At 40.1% G+C, this 22437-nt stretch overlaps 1 long non-coding RNA gene across 1 annotated transcript; it reads left to right on the forward strand.

The window, feature by feature from the left end:
• The first annotated feature begins 7409 nt into the window (after positions 1–7409).
• Positions 7410–19642, forward strand: LOC121922109. The gene is made up of 3 exons (XR_006102099.1): positions 7410–7531; positions 18929–19009; positions 19580–19642. It is a non-coding gene; the product is annotated as an uncharacterized LOC121922109 (long non-coding RNA).
• Positions 19643–22437: the final 2795 nt, after the last annotated feature.

The raw sequence follows: 22437 nt of genomic DNA on the forward strand, positions 1-22437 counted from the left end.
AGTTTGTTTTTTGCCTCCATTCTGGCCTCATTCAGAATGGAGTTCAAGAGTATGGCACGGCCACTAAGAAAGCCACATCTTGCACCCCCAACAACCTTGTCCAAGACTGTGGTGAGGCTGAGCGAATAGTCTGTTCTGAAGATCTAGCGCCCAGGCAGGCTGATAAGGAAATACAAATCCCACAGATTTCTTTTCCATCCTTACCGGCAATGGATTGGGAAGAAAATGATGGTGGAAGTAGGAAGGAACTGAAACACATGAATACTACCTCCAGATGTTTGCCTACTTTTGGACTATAAAACATCTGATTGTACCACAAGGTTAGATGTCCATGATTTTCCCTTAAACATATTCACATATAAATCTAGAATTTTGGCAACTAGTGTAGAAAATACAATCCTTGTCCTTGAAAAACTGATTTTCTGCATGTAGAAACTCTATGCATGTGTGTCTGTGTCTGTTTGTTGGCCACAATACCTTCATCCTTCATTTCAGGTAAGAAAAATAGGGGTCCAAATTTAATGCAAAAATTGTATTACATGAAGGGTCCTGGAACGGATCCCTCACATAAGATGTGGGCCAACTGTACATTGAATTGTAGCCAACGAGGAAAGCAAATCTCTGTGGTGGTGTTATGAAGCCAAAATTATGAAGCCAGGCTGTTGCATCTGCCACCTGGATACAGCCATAACATTAGCAACCAAGGTATTAAGAGTCCATGAAATTTACATCCCTATGTCAATAACCGTCAGTTTGCATGTTACTCTATAGCAGTTTAGGCACAGCATTAAGTTTGTTTCTCACAACCACTTTTTCATGTATGACTCTAGTCTTCAGCCATTTCCTTTTTCCTCTCTTTCATCCATTAGATAATGTATTTGCTTATACACTAGCATTTGTAAGTAAAGCTACTTTTATAGGTTCTACAAAGAAGACTAAAGTTAGTTTATTTTCTCTTCTAGATCTTATACATGGGAGGTGGGCATGAGGCTGGTTGTTGTTCAGCTTCTGCTTTGCCAATTGGATTACTTTTTATGATTACCCTTTTGATAGAACCACTACTGTTTCTCACATTTTCCAAAACACAGTACAATAGCTGGTTGTTGAAGGATTGTAGTGGAAGCAGGAAACATCAATGGTTTATTTTGCTGACTTTCCAATGGTTTATTTTGCTGACTTTCTTAGTTCCTGCCATGGTGAAGATAGGATCAACAGAACCATGAGCTAGTAACAACCCCCCCCCAAAAAAAAAGATGGCTAGAGATTTTGCTTACAGGCCTTAGAAATGGATTTGGTAGAGGAACCCAGAATGACTTCCTGACAACAAGAAGCCCTGCAGTAGTTGCCCTGAGTTGGAAATCTAGAGGAAATGTTGTTATTGCTTTTATCCTGCTGTGCTTCCTAGGTATTGCTATGGTGAACATCAGTAGATGGTCAACAGTTTCCACCAAATAACCAGAGAGAACACCTCAGTGCCATCTTCTCAAGGATTCTGTTTTAATGTGCTGCACAATCTTTGGAATGTGTATTTTTTAAAAATAAAAATAAAAATAAATAATATTTGTGTCTTATGAAAATGTGGGATAGAATGCCATAGAGAAACTGAATGCATGTCCTCATCACAGCAACTTTAACATTTATAATATAATACAAGTCAAGCAAAAATTGATTTAAACCTCAAGCATGAAAAGGCCCTAAGGCCATCTAAACCCAAGGCAAACCAAAGCATCTTGCCAGAAACGTCACACACCAGTACCTTTTGAGCCACCATGTACAGACTCCTCTTTCATTTCCAGGCTGTTCTTTGTCTGTTACCATAGCAATTTTTTGCCTCATTAGGGTCCTTATGAACTTGTTTACCATCCCAGTGATAACACTTCCAAATCCAAGCTGAATATCAGAGCTCTGTGCTGCCCATCTGTGCTTGATCTGATCAGCACTTCCAAAATAATTCCTTGGCAGGTCATTCATCTCTTTCACAAACTATGCTTGTCTTTGCCATTCTCAACCTCCCAGAACAAACCGGATGACCATTGGAGATGGAGTCACCTCTTTGGGTCTTTCTTGACCATACTCTATAGTGCAAGGATGTGCAACTACTGCACACTTACAGAATCTGTATATTGTCTCACAGATGTACAACAGTCAAAGGTTGTTCCTTTCACAATCTGCTTGTGGATTTCCCATAGGCATCAGAATAGACTCCGAGGGAATGCTGGGTTATCTGGAACTTTAATCTTATCCAGCTGGATTTATTTTATTTTGTTTCATTTTGGCCAGGTCTAGTTACCTGTAGGCAAACCTGGCCAAAAATAAGCCAAACCACCTCAGAAGTAGAAACCGCTTCTAGGTTCTGTTTGCATGTACATTTTGACTAGAAATGAGGTGATCTAGGCTACTGCCGCACTGCAGAATTAATGCAGTTTGACAACACTTTAATTGCCATGGTTCAATAGTAAAGAATCCTAAGATTTCTAGTTTGATGGGGTTCCAGAGCTCTGTGATGGAGAAGTTTAAATATCTGACAAAACTACAAAGCCTGGAATGCCATAGCACTGAGCCATGGCAGTTAAAGCGGTGTCAAACTGCGTTAATCCTGCAGTGTAGATGCAGCCATAGTTTGCACAGATGATTTTTCCTCTGTACCAGTCGAAGTTGCAATTCTTGGTGTATTGCATTAAGGAGCCATCATAGTCATTGCTTATTTTTCCTCTTCTCTATTTATTCATTTGAGAGCTACTGACGTGTAGTTGTTTTGGGACTGAACTAGGATCTTCATAGGAAGGCTTTCTCTCAGTCCCACCAGCATCACAGGTTTTTCTTGGTGAGAACATGAGAGAGCACCTTCTCAGTGGCTGCTCCCACTCTCTGGGACCCCCTCCCATGGCAGGCTAGGCTGGCTCCTCTTTTCCTTTTGTCAGAATTGGGGATGTTTTAACTTTTAAATTTTGGATGTTTCTAAAATGATTTTAAAGTGTTTTATGAGGTGATTTTAATTGTTTTAAAATTTTATTGTAAATGTTTTTAACTTACTATTGCTGGAAGTCACCTTGGTTCCCACTCTGGGAGAAAGGGGGCTATATATGAAATATATAAACAACTAGATTCTCGGATGCCCGCGTTCATATCCCTGCTTGATCATGAAAACCCACTGGGTGACCTTGGACAAGTCACACTCTCTCAGCCTCACAGGTAGGCAATGGCCAATCCCATCTGAGCAAATCATGACAAGAAAAGGCCACAAAACATTCATCTTAGGGTTCCCTTAAAAAACAAGTGACTTGCAGGGACAGAACACCAACAGTCAATTACTTTCTGCCTTTTCTCAGTCAGCTCATATTCAGCTCTCCAGGTCCTATTCCACCTTCTCAACAGTTTTGTGACGTGGCTTGGTTTGAAAGAAAGAGTGGATCTACACAAGCCAGAATACCCCAGACTGCTCCCAGAGCATCTAGCACCAAAGCTTTCCCAAATACCTTGTTACCTCCATACTCCGCAGTGACACCTGGCTGCTGCCTTCACACACATCCCACTGTGCAGCATGGCTGCCAGCAAAAGTTACTCTCTCTGAGGTTGAAAACAAAAGGTATCCAGTGTCAATCACATAGCCAGGTGCCTTGTTGCAACCTCGGAGGGAGTGACTCACACCAGTGGCGGAAGTGATGCTAGGTGGCATAGTAGGATTTGCATGTAAACAGCTGTCTGGCATCTCTCTTTAGTGCTCCAGATTTTCCTAGAAAATTCAGTGCAAATGAGATTTTTTAAATGTGGTTTAAAGAAGGGATGGCTTGGATTCCATGCAGAGCTGGCACTATGTTGTGAAGATAGTTCAGTCAAATTAGGGCTTTGGCCCTGCATCACATAGAAAAGGCAGTGTGAGGGAGGGAGGAAACTGGTGTAAATGGCCTGTGTAGACATGCCTAGAGTTACTCAGTCAAGCTCTGCCACTGAGTTTTATGGCATGGAGGACCCTAGCACCTGGATATCTCAAATCCTAGCCCAGTTCTCTAACCATAACAGCACTCTGGCTCTCAGTGTATGCCTGTGTGAGAACCCTACAAGGAGGACTGCTTTGTTTCCACAGTGATAGGATGGAAAAGGGTAGAGCATATGTTAGTGGGAAGGGTAAGCTTTCATAGAAGCATTCCACGGCATGATGTGAAATTCTTTGATTATAGTTTATGGCACTTTCATCCATCTCAAAATTTTCAAAATGAGAACCAGCATTATTGAACCAAAATATTGGTGATCATGAATTCTGAAGTGTTTGTCTGTCCTCTTTCTTCTTTTGACTGAATTCTACATTCAGAGAGAGAGAGAGAGAGAGAGAGAGAGAGAGAGATTTGCAGCATCTGGGAGGGAAAAAACCAAAAGAAGAAAATTCCTATGTAACCTGAACTATAGCAGGTGCACCCAAGCTCCTGATATACTAATTATATGGTGAGTGCTATCTTTCCTCTGTGTGCACATCTTACATGTGCCAACCTGATATTAATAGATAGTAATTGTTTGCAGGGTACAGGCAGGGCCAGGAAAATTGATTTTACAGTTGCTTAAATGTTGGAAGTAAAACTTTTCTCCCCCCTCCCCACATTTTTACTATGGAAGCTTAAAATTCACTTAATAACAACTTTTGTAGCTATGAAGTTCAGAATAGATATAGAATCATTTGCAGGCCATGTTTATTTTCACCACCACACTGAGTTTATTCCTCCCTAGCTTCTGTCATTAAATGCAAAGGAGATAGGTGGAGGAGGAAGAGTAGATGCTGAGAAGACAGAAGATAGCCTTCTCTCTATCTTCCTTTTTTAAAAAAACCAGTTCCCGTATTAGTAGGGCTACTGCCATGAAACTCTCAAACAAGTCACGTTCCACTAGACTAATTTATTTCCTAGCACTGATGATATTACTGTTGTTGTTAGCTGCTCTTGAGTACACCTCAACTCATGGTGACCCTTTGTATGGGACATCTCCAAGACCCCTTATCATCCAATGCTTTGCTTAGGCATTGTAGATTCAGGCGTGTGACCTTCCTCTCTTTCTACTGCCTTCTATCCTTCCTAGCATTATTGACTTTTCTAATGAATCATGCCTTCTCATGTTGTGGCCAAAGTACGACTAACTCAGTTTAATCATTTTGGCTTCCAGGGAGAGTTCATGTGTGATCTATTCAAAGACCCATTTGTTCATCTTTTTGGCTTTCCATGACATCCACAGCACTCTTCTCTAGCATCAAATTTCAAATGACTTAATTTTAATTTTCTTTTTATCTGCTTTCTTCACTGTCCTGCTCTCACATCCATACATGGCAATGGGGAATGCAGTGGATTGGACGGTTCTACCTTTAGTGCTTAGTTATATATCTATTCTTTTGGATCATGTCTAGTTCTATCATCACTTCCCTTCCCATACCTAGTCTACTTATTTCTTGACTGCATATGTTGGCTAATAGAGCACTAAGGAATTCCAAAAGAAAATCAGCATGTGCTTTTTAGACTGTAGCAAAGCCTTTGACTACATAACAATAGCTGTTAAGGATGTTGTCGTAAAAAAGAAACATGGATCCAGCAGAAGTAAATCCTCTGCACCAATAAAGAAATTAGCCCAATATTCATTTCCAGGACACGTTGTTACAAATGAGATACAAACATTATACACAAGTGTATGTTATAATGCAGTCTGGAAGGGAATGTGCTCTGCGAAGTCACTTCAAGTCCCACAGCTTCAGATTCCCCAGTTTTCTGAAGTCTTCCTAGTACCTCTCACAGTGCAACCTTATTTCTGACAATATGGCAAAGCCTAATGGAATAACAGACTTCATACCAAGCCAGATTCAGATTTGTTTGATATTTGTCACTGCAGTGTTCCAGGTGTAAGAGGGAACATTCAGTTATTCTGTCAGGACACACATCACCAGTGATAATGTGCTAGGCTCAGCTTCCAAAGGTCCATTTGTCAATGCCTTTTTGTCTCCCACAGCCAAATGACATGCCACAAATAAGCAGCTGTGTGCAGTATTCACCCAGTGGTCAGTTTGTCACTGCAAAGCATTCTTCTACAAATCTTATGCTAGTCATTAGCATTATTATTCTGTTCTCCCATTTGGCCAATTGGCCAGATATTAAAGGACACTTACTTAATTGAAGCAGTCCCTGCATAACTCTAAGGACCAATTAATGTATGGATCCTACCATGTAGAGCCTTGGTGCCCCTTTAAGAGAGCTATGGAGGATGGTGAGCCAAGACGTTACCTACTGACACCTGTAAACAAAACCTATTGTAACAACTATCCATATTTTCAATTGGAGGGAGATATCTGGAAACAAAGAAAGATGTCTTATTATTGGTCCACCTAGTTCAGTATCATCAACTATGAGTGGCAGCAATAGCTCTCACATTTCTCTCCTAACTCTGCCTGAAGATCTCTGGTATTCTCAGGTGGTCTTCCATCCAAATATTAAAGAGGCCTGCCTGACCCTGCTTAGCTTTCAAACTCAGAGGTGATTAGCAGTGATGTAGACTCAAGTCAATTGACTTGGACTCAAGTTGCTTCAATAACTTGACTTGGACTCAGCAATAAGTGAACCGCTGACTCAATGCACAACATATATATTTTAGCAACCAACTTGCTGGCCTTGGTGCAGCAACCTAACACAACTGAAATATTTCTCAGATGAAAACAACAAATACATTGGGCTTGAGATGGAAGGACCCTTCTGCCTGAAGCCCATTGTCTAACACATTTGCAGTTCTTCTTCCAAGAAACACACTGTGCTGCCTGATGCTATGCGGGCGAGTCTTACTTCCTGCTACTCCTAAAAAGAAAGCTTTAGAAAGTTGTGCAGCAGAGACAAGCTGCTGAAGAGACTTAAAACACCTCATTTTTTTCTGTAACAGTTGGCTCCCAGACTTGAGGCTTGACTTGACTTGACAGTATCTCACAAGGACCTGAGACTCAATGTCACACTTGAAGGCAGAGACTTGAGAGTTGGAGTAAAAGATGTGAATACATCATTTGAGATTGGTGTGTTCAGGATAGTATGATGGTAGCTACTACACCCTTGGAAAGATAGACATTTTCTTCAGCCATTGATTTTTACTGTTGTACCTGCTGCAGACATACAAGGTTTCTACTGTCTTATCCATGATACATATAAAGTGATCTATTAAATCTTCTTTCACAGTCTCTCTTCACGTCTCTTTCTCTCTGTAGCTCCACACTCACCACCGTTACCACTCCCAAGTCAACTGGCAGTAATGAGAAATCAAATCACAGCTGTTTCCAGCTCTAAAGCACTCTGGGGCTGCTTTTGCTAGTTATGATAGCAGACAGTTTCATCTCTTAGTCCTTGTTTCAGCTCACATTAGGTAGCAGACTCTGAAACCGCCATGTTGGATGGCTCCTGGCAATGCCTCCTCACAGTGGGCCTTTCTGGCTTAGACCTCATGCAAATCATCTGATTGATTGGTTGCCGTGTGCCGGAAGATATTCCGCAAACTCAGCAGCATTTTACAGCATCTGGCAAGGAAGGTAAGTTCCTCTTAGCCCTGGACATTTTGCTGGACATTAACACAGCTCTGGCTATTTAACTGCCTTATGCCCTCCTGTCTATCTTGCCAGTGTTTTCTACCTTTTACCATGGTTCTTCTAATTTATCTGACAAGGTGTTGCCGTGGGATTCCAGGGACTCTCTTAGCAGTTCCAGAATCCCCCCCCCCCCTCATGCACTAGGCTCTCTGCCCATTTGGCTTCAAGCAAAGAGCTTAGTTTTGTATTTCACAGGTGCAGAACAAAACCTGGTCACATATTATTAATTTTATTCTAACATGGTTGGGTGGCTAGAATGGCAGATCGGAGAGGGCAACACAGAATGGAGATTTTGTCTAATCTGGAATATTGTAATGAAAATAGAATGTTAGCCCAGGATATTATTTCTCAAATTGCTAACTGAACTGCCAACTAACTGATTGCCTAATCCAACAGTTAACTTTGAACAAAATTAAAATCTTACCCAAACTTCATTATAGGTTCTTTCACAAGGATTCTAAAGAAGATATGAAACAGCACTTGTTTGCTCAGTTATAAGCAATTATTTATTTTAAGGGTAATATTTAATATTTTCCTCTTTGAGTTCAAAATAGGCTCAAATGATAAATAAATTTTCCCTTAATTCACAATCCCACTCGTTTACAGTAATTAAATTTGCTCCCCCACTGATTAATTAACCGTTAATGCAGATACATTTATTTTCCGTTATTATAGAACTACTCACTAATTTCAAGCACTGCAGATCAAGACCAGAAATGTTAGGTCATCCATTTTGCAATTTAATTTCCAAATATCAAATTTCCAATGAGCAAGAGAAAACAAGTAGTTTACTGAAATCAGTCACACTAAATATGTTACTGATTAAACTTTCAGAGCAACTCACCTATTTTTATTGGTTTATTATGATCAACTGCCTTTAAAGATTAGCAGCTGTTGCTACTTTGAAAAAGTAGTGAAAGTGCCTATAGATGGGGTGGGGGAAGAGGATATTTTAGGCATATGGTTAATTTAATATTCACACCTTGACAGCTCCACAGAAGTGATGCAAAATATATAAAAAAAGAATGCATTTTAATTAAAACCCCAAATTAATCCTGATACAAATAAACACATCAGGAAAATGTGAAGAAATGACAGCCTTTTTTTTAGGAAAAAAAATTAATTTTGCATGTAAACATTATCTCTGAAATTATGGGTGTTCAGAAGCTATTGTGACACCTATCTGAAGTCACCAGACAAGATATGCGCGCATATAATCGGATGCCAGCAATGGGGGTAGGAAAACCGTCATGGCTGACCTTACACTTTGCATGCAAATGGTTCCAAACTCAATCTCTAGTATTCTCAAGTAGGGCTGGGAAACTCTGGAGAGCTGCTGCCAGCCAGTGCCAGCAGTACTGAACTACATAGGCCAATGCTGTGGCTGACTGTATTGTTGGTATATCCCAGTATTTGGCTGCATAGTCCCTAGGCTAATGTATTGTTCCCTGTTTCAGTCACTACACATTCTTTACTCTTACTTTTCAATCTCTTGGAGCTGTTGTTCATTTTCTTTCTACATTTTTTTCCCATTTCATTCACTGTGTTGGTTAAAATCTTATTTTATCTTCTTGGAGCCCTCATAGAGCTATCCAATAAATTATACTTTAGTAGATTCAGAACAGAGAAAAGGAAATGCTACTCCAGCACATCATGGAACTATGGAATTTGGTGCAACAAAATGTGTCAATGGTCACTAGTTGGACAGTTTTAAAAGAGGATTCATCAAATTAATGGAGGCTAGGTTGAACAATGGATACTACATATGATGGCTATGTAGATCCTCTGTGTGCCCCATTACAGAATATCGCCTTCTTTGGAGAAACAGAAAGAAAAGGGATGCATATCATCTGTTCACGATCTTTCCACTGAAAGAAGCTTCCCTCTAAGGGAAACATAATGTGGTACGTGGTGGTAATCTAATGGTGTTGTTCTTAGTACTTCTGTTCTTCTATCTTCACTTTATTCCACCTGTTGACTGCTTGTATTTCATTCTGAAATCTGTACTAGTCATTCCATCTGGCTACAGCAAAGGAGAGAGATAGAGGATGAGGCCCCCTCCATCAGTTTTGCTGTGAGACCTGCTCCGTTGTTCTCCCTTTCTCAGAAATCATTTAGCAGTAGAACTGGGAAGCAAACTTCATTTTATTCTAAATGATTATAAGTACTTCATAACTTTAAGAGCTTGGGCCTATTCTGATTTTCCCTCTTCCCTCATCCTTTTTTCATATCTTTGAGACATCATCCTGAAGGCTAGGAGATCTCTTTTTCTGTTGTTAGTCTTATGCAAGCCACTCTTGGAAGCATTTTTTGACTGAAGTGCAGAGTGCAAATGTTGTAAATAATTCAATAAGTAATACTGTATTTTCTGGTGTATAAGACTACTTTTTAACCCCAGAAAATTTTCTCAAAAGTCGGGGATCGTCTTTTACACCGAGTGTCGTCTTATAGGGCTGAAACTTCCGAGCCGGTCTGGAGAATCTGCGGTCGCCGCATATGGTGGGGGGAGCTCAAAAACGGCCGTGGCCGCATACTCTCCATATGTGGTAACAGTATGAAAGCAGCAAGGGCAGCGCTGTACAAGTACAGTAGAAGAAAATCTTGGAGATAGGGAGGGCTGGGAAGGTAGGGAGAGCTGACCAATCCAAGCAGGCTTTGTATACAACAAGTTTTCCTGCTAAGTACCTGCATGTCATAAGCATTTGAATTAAAATTACCATATTGAAATCAAATCTGATATTTTTTAATTTTTATTTGGTGTGCGTTGGAAGAGGGGTAGTCTTATATGGCGAGTATATCCCAAACTCTATATTTTAACTGGAAAAGTTGGGGGTCGTCTTATATGCCCAGTCATCTTATACGCTGGAAAATATGGTATCTACCTTCGTAAACATCTATACAGTGTTATTTCTGTTTTTAGCTTTTCTGCGATTTTTCATAGCCTAAGGCAGTGGTTCCCAAACTTTGGGCCTCCAGATGTTTTGGACTTCAGACCTCAGAATTCCTGGCTGTTGACCGATCTGGTTGGGGTTTCTGGGAGCTGGTGTCCAAAACACCTGGAGGACCAAAGTTTAAGAATCAAGCCTAAGGTACCTGCATTGCCTCCACCCATCAATCTGAAACAAGTGGGAACAAGATAGGAATGTCCTCATATCTCTGGCCTTCTTGGGTATCTATACACTTAGACAGAGAACTCTAGAGCTGATGAAGGAGTGAGCCTTTTCCTATGCTGTTTCTGATAAATCCATTCCTTACTTGTAGCCAGGATTCTGAAGTCCTGAATCCTGTTCATATATAGAGGGAACAGAAGAGCCACATCTCTTGCTCCCAGCATTGTACACCAGGCTAGTCCTGCCTTCTCCTGTTGAAATATCTGGAATAGGTCACACACACATGATCTTTAGGATTCTGGAGATGTTACCATTGCCCAGTACTTTTCGGGTCTGTAAAGCTTTAAGTGATACGATCTATTCATTCTGATTGCTCCAGCACACAGAATTGGAGACCTGGCATATGCACCACCCTAACACGCTCAACAGCTAATCCTATCTCACATACTTAACTGTTCTTCTTTTTCGCTGTCTCCATAAGCTGAGAAATTGTGTTGCAGACAGTTCCTTTTAACTTCCGTAAATTGCAGAAGAATATATATGTAGAAAAGTAGGCAGTGACTAATCACAAGGGAAAGCAAGCTACCCCATGCTCTCACCCCCAATGTTATAGGCAGTCCTGGCTGAAGAAAATGTCTTCCTGACCCCAAAAGTAGATGCTAAATACCCCTTTACTCCTAGAGTATACATTGTTTATTTGTTTTCAGAATATGCTGTGATGGTAATGACCCAAATTATATTATTCTCAACATATACTTTTACATGGCTTACACCTTGTAGTGGCTGGGCTGTGGTGAAATTGATTTCAGCAGGTAAATACAAACCTGCTAAAATAATGGGTTCAATATGAAGATCTTGGAGCTTTCTGCATCCAATGGAAACAGCTAATATACAGCTATAGTCTTCAGTGTACTGTGAAAAATAGAATGACATCTGCCATTTTGAATGTACTGCATTTCTTAAAAGTAAATGGAAACATTCTTGCTCTCATCTTTTTTTTTTTCATTTAGCTATTTGGAGACAGTCTTTGCCTCTTGTCTTTCCTGAGCCACTCAGTTGTTTCTAGCCCTCACTTCCATTCCCTGGAGAAGGGATTCTCATCAGGACCCATTAATGAATGCGACAGGGTTTGTAAATGGGATGAGGATTCTTTCATATCATCACTGACTTTCTGGGATGCTCTGTTCTTTTCTTTTTCAGGCTTATTGAGCAGTCCACACAAGATCTCTCTTCCTTCACTTACAGTTTATATCCAATAACTAGATCCATGTGAAACACAGTGGGTCAGTAGGACACTTATACACTCCAAAAAAGGAGCAGCATGCTTCTGAGCGTACGTATACATGTACCCTAAACGGACCTGGTCCCATCTGTCGGGGATGCTTTGATTTGGATTTCCTGCATGGCAGGGGGTTGGACTAGATGGCCCTTGTGGTCTCTTCCAACTCTATGATTCTATGATTCTATGGTTCTATCTGATCTTGAAGGCTAAGCTGGATCAATCCTGGTTAGTACTTGGATGGGATACTGCCAATGAACACCAGGTGCCTTGAGCTATGTTTCACAGAACAGAACTGGCAAAATCGCCTATGAAATGCTTGGGGTTGCCATAAGTCAACAGATAAGTTGAAGGCACGCATGTGCATGCATCAGAACCAACCTTACAAGTACTTTCACACAAAAACCTTCTGTTGATTTTCTTTGAAGCATTTTCCCCCTCAATCTAATCTAGGGCTGAAAAACTTTTTAGTATTATAATTGTTGGCAAACTGGACATCAGAAACCCATGCAACACACACCGAGATCTGCCAGTAGTTCCCAATACATACATCTCCTACCTACCCCTGAGAGCTAGTGTGGTGTCTGGAGCACACGGTTCAAATCTCTGCTTGGCCATAGAAACCATAGGAATCTTCAGCATGTCATGTTCTCTCAGCTTCAGAGGAAGGCAAAGGCAAATCTTTGCAAGAAAACTCCATGATTGATCTTCCTTAGGGTTGACATAAGTCAGAAATAACTTGAAGACACATGAGAACAACAACTCCTGACATATGTTACTAGGAAGACATTTCTGACCTTAACTATGTCTGCATACTTTTATCGATGTTACAATATCTAGTTCCTCTTTTTCTTGGAACTCATACATACGCAAGATGGATTGTTTGTGCCTGAGTACTCCGTCCGTGGTCAGGAATGGCTCTCCAGTAGCATACTAAACACATTTTATGTTAACTGGGAAGCTAGGAGAGCTGAAAGAAATACAAAAAAGTAGAAGCACATCCTCATTTAGCTGGCCGAAATGGTTTCCACCTGCAATTTTCACACTGTATTCCAAGAAATATAGGGATCCTTTGGAAGCTTATCAGGGCTTCCTCACCAAGAAAATCAGTAACTGTAGCCAGACTTCCCTAAAAGACAGTATGTTCACCGTTGCCAACTGCTCCTTTCCCTTGATAAAAATCTGCATTCCCAGAGGGCTCCGCTAATCTAGTTTTTCATTCACTAGAGCCTAGTACAGACCAGCATTTTATCACACCCTAACATTTATTTATATTTTATTTAAATGAGGCTTTATAATCTATTTGGCTATTGGACCAGTTAGAGGAAGACAGCCAGGCTTTTAAAAGTAGGACAGGCTTTTAAAGACAGACCAGCTCTCAGAATATGAGAAGCACCTCAGTGCCCAACCATCCGCTAAAAGAAAGCAAAGAACACATTTGAGTTAAGTAGGTAAAAGAGGTTAGCAAGAGGGTGAGGACTGTGAAGCCCTCATTCCTTCCCAGTCTTCTGCTGAGAAATGATTTCTTGCAGGTAGACAAATCAAATATTACTGTTGGGTAGGTTTAGAATTTCTGGAGTGTTAGCGTCTTTTGTGGGAAAGACAGAGACACCTCTGGCAGAGATCTGTGCTTAATAGGAATTGGAAGAATACTCAAAGAATTTTTTTAAAAAAATGCTTAAAAAGAATATTATTTGCATATTACGAAATGATGGTAAAATGAAATCATGCTCTGGGCAAAATGGATCGGATCTTCATTCTGTGTATAATGCATATGCTTTTGATTTGCATATAAAACAACCTTTTCTGAACAGGAAACAGGATTTTTTTGTGTGTGCAGAAAATAGTATTTCCTGTGCACAATATGTTGTAAATAGGGACTTATTCTGTGCAAAATTCACACATGGCTGGTTTGCACAGAAGTCAGTATTCTCCGTGTAGGAAATAGATTTTTCTGCACAGGAAACATCTTTTTCAGTGCAGGATAGAATATTTTTCCTGCATAGAGTATTTCTTTGGAGAGATGTTCTTTCTTGTGCATAAAATGCTATTTCCTCTACAGAAACGGCTGCTTTCTAAAGAAAACAACCAGATGTGAATTTCTCACAGAATAAATGCCAAATGTGAATAGGCTTCAAAAACAGTCGGGGTTTTCAAAACTTTCTTGCAGGAAGAAGATCATTGCTAAAAATTACACATTTGTGTGTGTGTGAAAGAAATGTAGCAAAGGATAACATCCCTAATGTGGTCTCTCTAGCATGTCTCACTGAATGTCTCACTTGAATGTTCCAAAGTGCTCATGGGTTGTTTGGGGGCATTTGATGATAAAAATGATATGTGTGTGTGTGTGTGTGTGTGTGTGTATGTATATATATATATATATATATATATATATATATATTTGAAAAGGCAGTCTCCTAGGTGGTTAATGCAGGCTCTTAGACTTTCATAGTTGCTCATGCCTGGTCTAAGTAATGAATAGAAAGTTTGGGCCGCAGGTGTTATATACACCTGTGGTTCACAGCCATCTTGGTCAGAAAAGAAGACAAGAAAGAACTGAGACAGAGGAGTCTGTGTGACCACACCTGTCTCAACACTTCAGTTTCTCTAATATTAAGTGTAGGCAGGGATGTAAATATAATTCTTGACTGAAATGGTCCTTCCAATAATGATGGTGATGATAAGCCAGCTATACAAGTGGAAAGCCAGAAGAGGTTGAGGAGCTATTCCTTTTATTGCACCAAGTATTACATGAATGCATAGCTACCCATTGGACAAAAGTAATCGTTGTGTGATCAGTGTAATGAGCTCCTGGCTCTCTGGGAACATGTTTCTCCTCTTTATTTCAAAGCTGTTGACTTGGCTGGAAAAGCCGAGGGTAGCTTGGTGGCTATGACCATGGCATCTCAGTCCCCAGGTTATGGTTCCTCTGAAGTCATGAAGAATGAAGATGTTAATTTCAGGAAAAGGAAATGATCACTGTTCCTAGGAGAAATAACAAACATCCCTTGACATCAAGGATATGTGTCCTTGGGTTATTGTAGAAGGCAAATTTGAAAAGTTACAAGGTGTGGATGAAATGCTGGTGTAGAAATGAGGGATTTATGTTTGTTCGGGCATTGGGAACAGTTAAAATTACTACGAAGTAATTTCATCCACAATGGACAGAATCTGACTGTTTATCCCAACTAGAGTAGACTGTTTGGATCAATGGTATTTATCTGTGTGTTTACATAGTATCCAACAACTGATAGAATACCTCTGTTCTACATGGGTTTAACCAATAAAAGGCAGGTGAATATATTCCTGTGCAGATGAACCTCCTGTTTCAAGCAAAACATTGAGTATGGGCTTTCTGAAAGACCTGTGGGAACTCCAATTTCTACCTTTCCACAATAACATATGCTAAAACAGAAAAAAAAACCCAAAACCTCATAATGAGAGGGCAAGTAGCAATAGCCACCCTCCCAGCTAGTTGGGTGGTTGTGGAGACACAATGGTAGTGGTGAGACCTATGTGTCTCAGAAAACAGGAGCATGCTTTGTCATTCCTCCCAGTCTGCCAATTTTGCCGCATAGCTCAGTGTAGCTTTGGGCAAGGCCAGCTTGCCAAATAAGCCCAGTTAATGGCCCATATATAATACATATAACCTAAACATCCAACCTAGAAATCAATTTTTTAAAAAGCTATCTTTTGGACTACAGTCCCCAGGCTTTCGCAGACAGTAAGTGGTGGCTTCTAAAAAGTAACTTCTTTCAGGCTTTGCCCAAAAGTCATTGCAAAGTGCAAGGCTAGTGTGACAGATGCAAAGCAATATGTTGACAGATAAATCAAGAAGGCAAGGATTCTGTGAAAACAGAACATGTGAAAAACATTGCTTTACATTATAACAACATAAAGTGCAGCTCTGGAGGAGGATATTAATTAGCATTTGCTGGCATGATTAAAACCAGCCAGAAGTGAAGAAAGGCAAAGTGATTTGAAAAGTGTTACTGAGGGGGGAAAGACAGATTTCTGCAGATCAGATTTCAACTTACTGTAAAGAATATTAACATCTAACTTTCATGTAGCATTACAAAGGCAGATTGCCCCCCTGCCAAAGGACTGATAAAACCCACAAGGTGAAACAAAACCAGATCCAAACTCTTATTCAGACAGTAAGGGATCTTACTGTAGACTGTAAAAGAACTTCAGAGTTGGATTGTTCCATAGTTTGTACAGTTTTATGAGGTGGGGACAAAGTTATATTGTTTTAGAAATCACACCTGTTGTTACCTTTGCAGAAAAGATTTGAAATCTATGTACAGGAAAAAGAAAGATGAAGGACAGATGTGGTCCATTATAAGTATTCTGTAGAAAATTAGAGACAAAAACCTGAAGAGAGAGCAGGTTTTTTATATATTTTCCTGCATTTTGAACTTAGTAAATCTGTCTCACCCTTGTATATATTCAATGATGCTATAACTGAAAAATAATGATCCAGGTTTTCCACCAGAGGTGTAGCTACAAATGGAACAAAATGAGGGTACTGCCTTCACATAAATGTTGTACATTCCCCATGAAATTTTCTATCAGTTCCCAAATTTTTAGCATTGCAGAGGGTGACAGATTGAAAACTCAGAGACAAAGCCATGTTAGTCTGGAATATCAGTATACAAAAGGCTCTTGGTTTGATAATCTCCCCCCCCCACCCCGCCCCGATTGCACTACTGTATTACTACAATTTAATCATGTTTTAATTACGCTTGCCTCCTCCATGTGAAAGAGCCCATTGTCACACCAGCGATCACTTGTGAGACAGCTGTGGCAGTGTTAGTCTGCTGTGTCCTGATCAATAGGAGAACAGGCCCCTGTCACTCCCAATGATAGGTAAGCGAAGATTGCAGGCATTGGTCCAGGAGACACTACTTAGCTAAACAACTAAAACTGTTATGTAACTAAGTAGTGCATGTAGAATCCCAGCGATTTTTTTTAAAGTGTCTGGAGTATTTTATATATGATTGAAAGATGTATTGGCAAAATATTTAAAGGAAACCTCACATGTGTTCTCCAGAATAGGCTTTCATACAGAACTATTTACAGTGACTTTAACCTGTGCTGCAAAAATTATTTAACCCAGCTGGAAATATCAGACTCTTAAAGGAGAGTAATTTTCATGATTTTTTATTTTTTGCATACCTTTCTTAATAGATGAGGGAATGTGAAGTATGGTGACACACGCAGCATTTGTACTCACAACAAAAATGTACCTTCTGCTTAAAATATTCATACCTTAGTTTACAGTCTGACATGTGTAACACTTAAGAAACATAACATTCCTGAGGGCTTCAGCAGAGCAATTTTAGCTTTTGTAGGGAATTGCCCATTGAATAATAAAATTCCATGAATTATTGAAAGGCTTTGCATGTAAGGCTCTGGAATACAATTCCCACTTTGGTGCGTGCTTTTAAGTACATAACTTTATTACGACTTCAGAAAGGCAATCTCGCACCTTGCTTGTCACAGCATGGTTTGGAGTATTATTCACAATAGCCTCTCCAGAAGAGTGCTGACATCTTTCTTTTCCCCCCTCTGAGGTCACAGGTTCAAATCCCGGTGGAAGCCAGGTGGAGGCTTCCTTCACCATCTGTGAATCCAAGATGAAATATTTCTGCTGCTTTTATAAAATGCTCAAGGTGGTGTTTGTAACCAAGGATGCATTTGAATGCCTTTGCAGTTTTTTCCCCACATGAGGTTATTCTGAAAGGAAGAAAATGGGAGGGCAGTATTTAGCACAAATGGTTGATAGCATCTAATGCATGGGAATATGGGTTGCTACAATACTATTTCAGATCTAATTGTCAGGTACACTAGAGCATATGTAGGCTTCCATATCTGTAGTAGAGCTGTCTCTGAATTCAGCATCAAGGGAAACTTAAGAAAGCAACATTTTAGATAAATTTGGAGGTTTTTTCTCTGGCAAAACATCTGAGGGATTACAAGGTAAGCAAAGAGAACTTCAGATACTGTTGTGCATTGTTGCATAATGGGTACCAGTTTTCCGTTGCTGAATACAATACCTCAGCTGTTAACATTTCAGTCCAGAAAGGAACTGCTGACGTAATATTCCACATTATTTATTTTCTTCTCACATTTTATACCATGTTTCATCAACTTTAATTGCAGCCAGTTTGTAAAATAAAAATTAAAAGCACAAAATGCAAGTACATCATATAAATCCACAAAAAGAAAACAGTAAATAAGGATTGCTTGAGCAGAGAGAGGTTTTGTCTGCCATCTAACAGGAAGTAACTTTGGGAAATGCCAAGTAAACCTCACAAGACATTCCACAATTGGGGAGGGCACTGCAGAAAAAGCCCTGTCTGGAGACCAGGGTTTGATTTCTGCTTGGCCATGAAATTCACAGGGTGACCTTGGGCAAGTCACATGTTCTCAGCCTCAGGGGAAGACAATGGCAAACTTCCTCTGAATTATTCTTACCAATGAAACCCCATGATAGGCTCACCTTAGGGTTGAAATAAGTTGGAAATGACTTGAAGGCACACACACATATACAAACACATACACAGTTATCACTCGCTTCCTGTTTTCTATCAGTAAGATATCTAATTTAGTGATGGAGGGCAAGTTAATCTGGGAGCAGGTGATTCTTTGGAGTTTTAAAAATCAAAGTTAGTACTTTTTTCCCCACTGAATTCCGGACTATTATTTGCTGGGCAAACTGAAGCGTCCAGGAAAACTTCAAGGCAGCCTTGTGTATGGCAGCATTACTGTAATCTAACTGGAAGTATTATTTCTGAATTTAAGTACATATTACTACTGCAGTGAGAGATTTCGCCACAAAGGATCAGCAGCTATGCCAAAAAGATAACACACTATTAATGTTAAAAAAAATCTGTGTATGGGATCTAATAATACCTTCTGCATGTCTTTCATCTCCTGATCTTGAAGCCAAGGAGAAGGAGTTGTGGCCAGCATTTTGACAACTGCTGAGGATTGGCTGGCCCCTGCTGGATGAAGGGACCAATAGTGGTAAGTGGCACCCATATAAGCAGAGTGGTGACTATGCTCTGGGTCTGAGTCTCAATATTAAAGGAGTTATCCAAGGTGCTGTGCTTCTTTGAGGCTGGATTCAGCCCACTGGATAGCTCCATGGAACAAACGTTAAAGTTTGCACAGAACCCAACAGCCCCATTCACCTGATGCCCCTGGAAGGGGCAATAATTTGGCACACAATTTGTTTATTTGATTTATACTCTGCCATTCTTCCAGTACAGGACCCAAGAGCAGAGTACAACACCTTAAAAACAATATTTAAAAAATAAAATAAAACTCTTGCTATAAAGCTTGAAATAGAATTAAACTAACATTGACTTAAAAACACAAGTTAAAACAGCATGAACAAGACATTTAAAACAATAAAATAAGAATGCAATTCTCTCCCATTAAGAATTCTGTCTGTCATCACCAAATGCCTCCTTAAATAAAAATGTCTTCACATTCAATTGTTGTTAGCTGCTTTGATTGTTTTATTACAGAAAAGTGGGATAAAAATAAAAGTTGTTGTTGTTGTTGTTGTTGTTGTTGTTATTCACCTGCCAGTGGAAAGGGAGCAGTGAGGCAGCCAACCAGATCTCCCATGGAAGGGAAGATTCACAGTCTGGGAGCAATCATGGAGTAGGCTCTCTCTTGAGACTGTACCTATGAAGATGCAAGAACCATTTCTGGAATATTGTCAAATGTTCTTCTTATCCCTAATATGATCAACTTTACAGTTCAATTCACTGGATGGTGACAATTCTAAAACAAAAAGTGATGTGTAGATGAGCATGAACTGAAAAGACAATAAAGAACTGTAGAAGCCTAGTTATGTGTGAATACTGGCACCACTGATCCCATATCAGCAAGCAATCACTTGTTCAGGGACTGTGAGTATTGGATTCCAACATCTTGAAAGTCTACAGGGATGTTGCTCAAGTTCAGTAGCTTCAATGCAACATGCAGCTGTGTCACCAAATAATGTCACCATTCAAAGACATAGCCCTTCTATAATGTCGCCATGTGATGCAAAAAATCCCTTTATTCAGTTTTGATTTCTTTTTCATTTGTAAAACTGATTCAAATGTGAAATGCAAGGTTGGGGTGGGGGGGGGAACAGTTTCATTTTCTTCTGGTAACTGCATTTCACATACAACAGCATTTTCATCAGGATTCTTATCCCATCCAAGTTCTATAGCAGTTTAGGAGAACTTTTTTTCTTCCTACTGTAAATTTGTGCATATTTCAGAATATATTTCTCCTGATATATGCATCATACACATACACACACAAAGTTGACACCATTTAAACTAATTTGACTCTATCCTACAAAATCCTGGGATTTGTAGTTTGGCAAGGCACCAGAGCTCTCTGACAGACCAGGGTGAATACCTCACAAAACTACAAACTGCTTTAATTCTGCACTTCGTATACACTCTTTGATAGCTCCTGTGATATCTAGGTTAAAACTTCCCTGCTCAGTAAGGGGTTGTCTACGTGGGCCAGATGGCCAGATTCTGCCCAGCTTTGTATTGTCTAAAATCCCATGGTGAGAGCAGGCCCGATCCTGCCTGTGAAGACATGGACCCAGAGGATCCAGTTTGACCCCAAGGTAAAATAGCCCTGGTTTTTCATGGAGTTTCTAAGAAATTCTGTTGCATAACTGGGATGTTCAGACAGTGCACTTTGCCTTTCCTGTGGGTGATCTATCTGGGAAGCCCCTCATTCACCCTATCTGAGGCAGAAAGAGGGCACCTGCCCACATGGGTGCAGCCAGGTGCCTTGTTTCCACATCAGATGGGTAACTGGGGGGGCTTCTCAGATGGACTGCCCAACAGAAAGGTAAGTAGTGGCATGCTGGTCCATGGTCCTAGGTCAGTACAGGGAGAAGTGTGTGAATACTCACCACTCCTATGCCAATCCAGGGGCTAACCAAGGTGAGCAACGGGAGCAGGATAGCACTGGCTCAGAACCAAGTCACTATTTTTAAAAAAGACATTTGCTTTGTCCCATCTGCTCAGGCCCTTGGAATTGACTATCCACCATTGTTCATAGCTGCACACTTTTAAGAACCAAGTCACCATTTAAAAAAAAAAAGACATTTGCTTTGTTTCGGGTGACATGGTAACAATTCCCTGTAAAAGCCCCTATGCAGATAGTTTAGAGCAGGGGAAAGGAACTTTGTAGGATCCAGTGGCCAGTATCCCCTGAAGCCTCCCTCCATGGGCCATACTCCCCATATCAAATCCAAATGCCTGTTTTCTTCTCTAGTCACTCTCAAAATGGTGATAGGAAGACATGCACCTTCGATTCCTGTCACTAATTTGAGATGCAATACAGAGGAAAATGTGGGTATTTCCCCTGCACACCTTCACAAATTGGTAAGAGGAAGTGAAGGACATCTCTTCTTTCACTTTGACAGGTGAAAGCTGAAGGAGAAATTTGCAGAATAAAATGGAGGTTCTTGTGGTAGCAGATGGCTTGGAGGATTTTCAGAAACAGTTGAGGAGCCCTGGTGGAACAATGGTTAAATGTTGGTATTGCAGCCATAATGTTGTAAGTTTGATCCTAGAGGAGGCCTCCAAGGTCCACTCAGCCTTCCATCCTTTCATAGGTTGGTAAAATAGTACCCAGCTTGTTGTGGACAATTGGCTTAAACATTGTAAACTGCTTAGGGAGTGCTAGGTATAGAGATGTACTTGCTATTGCTCAGGGGCTGCAAAATAGGGAGCCCAAGGTTGTGTGCGGCCCAGGGGCCACACTTTGTCCACTAGCTCTCAAAAGATTCTTCAACTTTGCAAGTTTTTTGCAGGTTTTACATATAAGGATCTAACATGTTCTAAGAAAATGAAATGAAAAACCAATCATGACAAACTGTTTGAAGACTGAATATTTGTGGAAGGCAGAATATTTATATATCCCTAAGGATGAGACACTTGTTGTTTATTTTACTAATCTGTAGCATGCTTCAACACAAGGACTGAAGGTAAGTAACAGTATAGTGGGTTTTCTTTTGCGTAGGTAGGCAAAAATTCCCCTGGTAGTTGAAGAGAGCTGTGCCTCTTCACACTCTTAGCAAAATTAAACCAATGTTATCATTTACATACTTATAACACATACCAGAGGGGTTTCTTCCCCAGTTGTGTGAAACATAATGTTGTCCTAATTGAAGAACTTTTTTTTATCTCATCATAAAGAGCAATAGAACAAGAGGATTAAGAAAAATTCTTTGGGAAAAAAATAAGAGTCCTTGTTATTGCTTCTAGATGGACTAACAATTTAGATCTAATTGATCACAGCACTAATTATACATAATCTCTACATACCAGGGTAGTCTTAGGGGACATTTCTAATCAAATTAGAACTAATTCAAAGCAGTATGGGATTACAGAATGTTTTGTCTCTATTTTAGAACCGAGAGT

This window comes from Sceloporus undulatus, chromosome 2, assembly GCF_019175285.1.
Source record: "Sceloporus undulatus isolate JIND9_A2432 ecotype Alabama chromosome 2, SceUnd_v1.1, whole genome shotgun sequence".
Lineage (NCBI taxonomy): Eukaryota > Metazoa > Chordata > Lepidosauria > Squamata > Phrynosomatidae > Sceloporus > Sceloporus undulatus.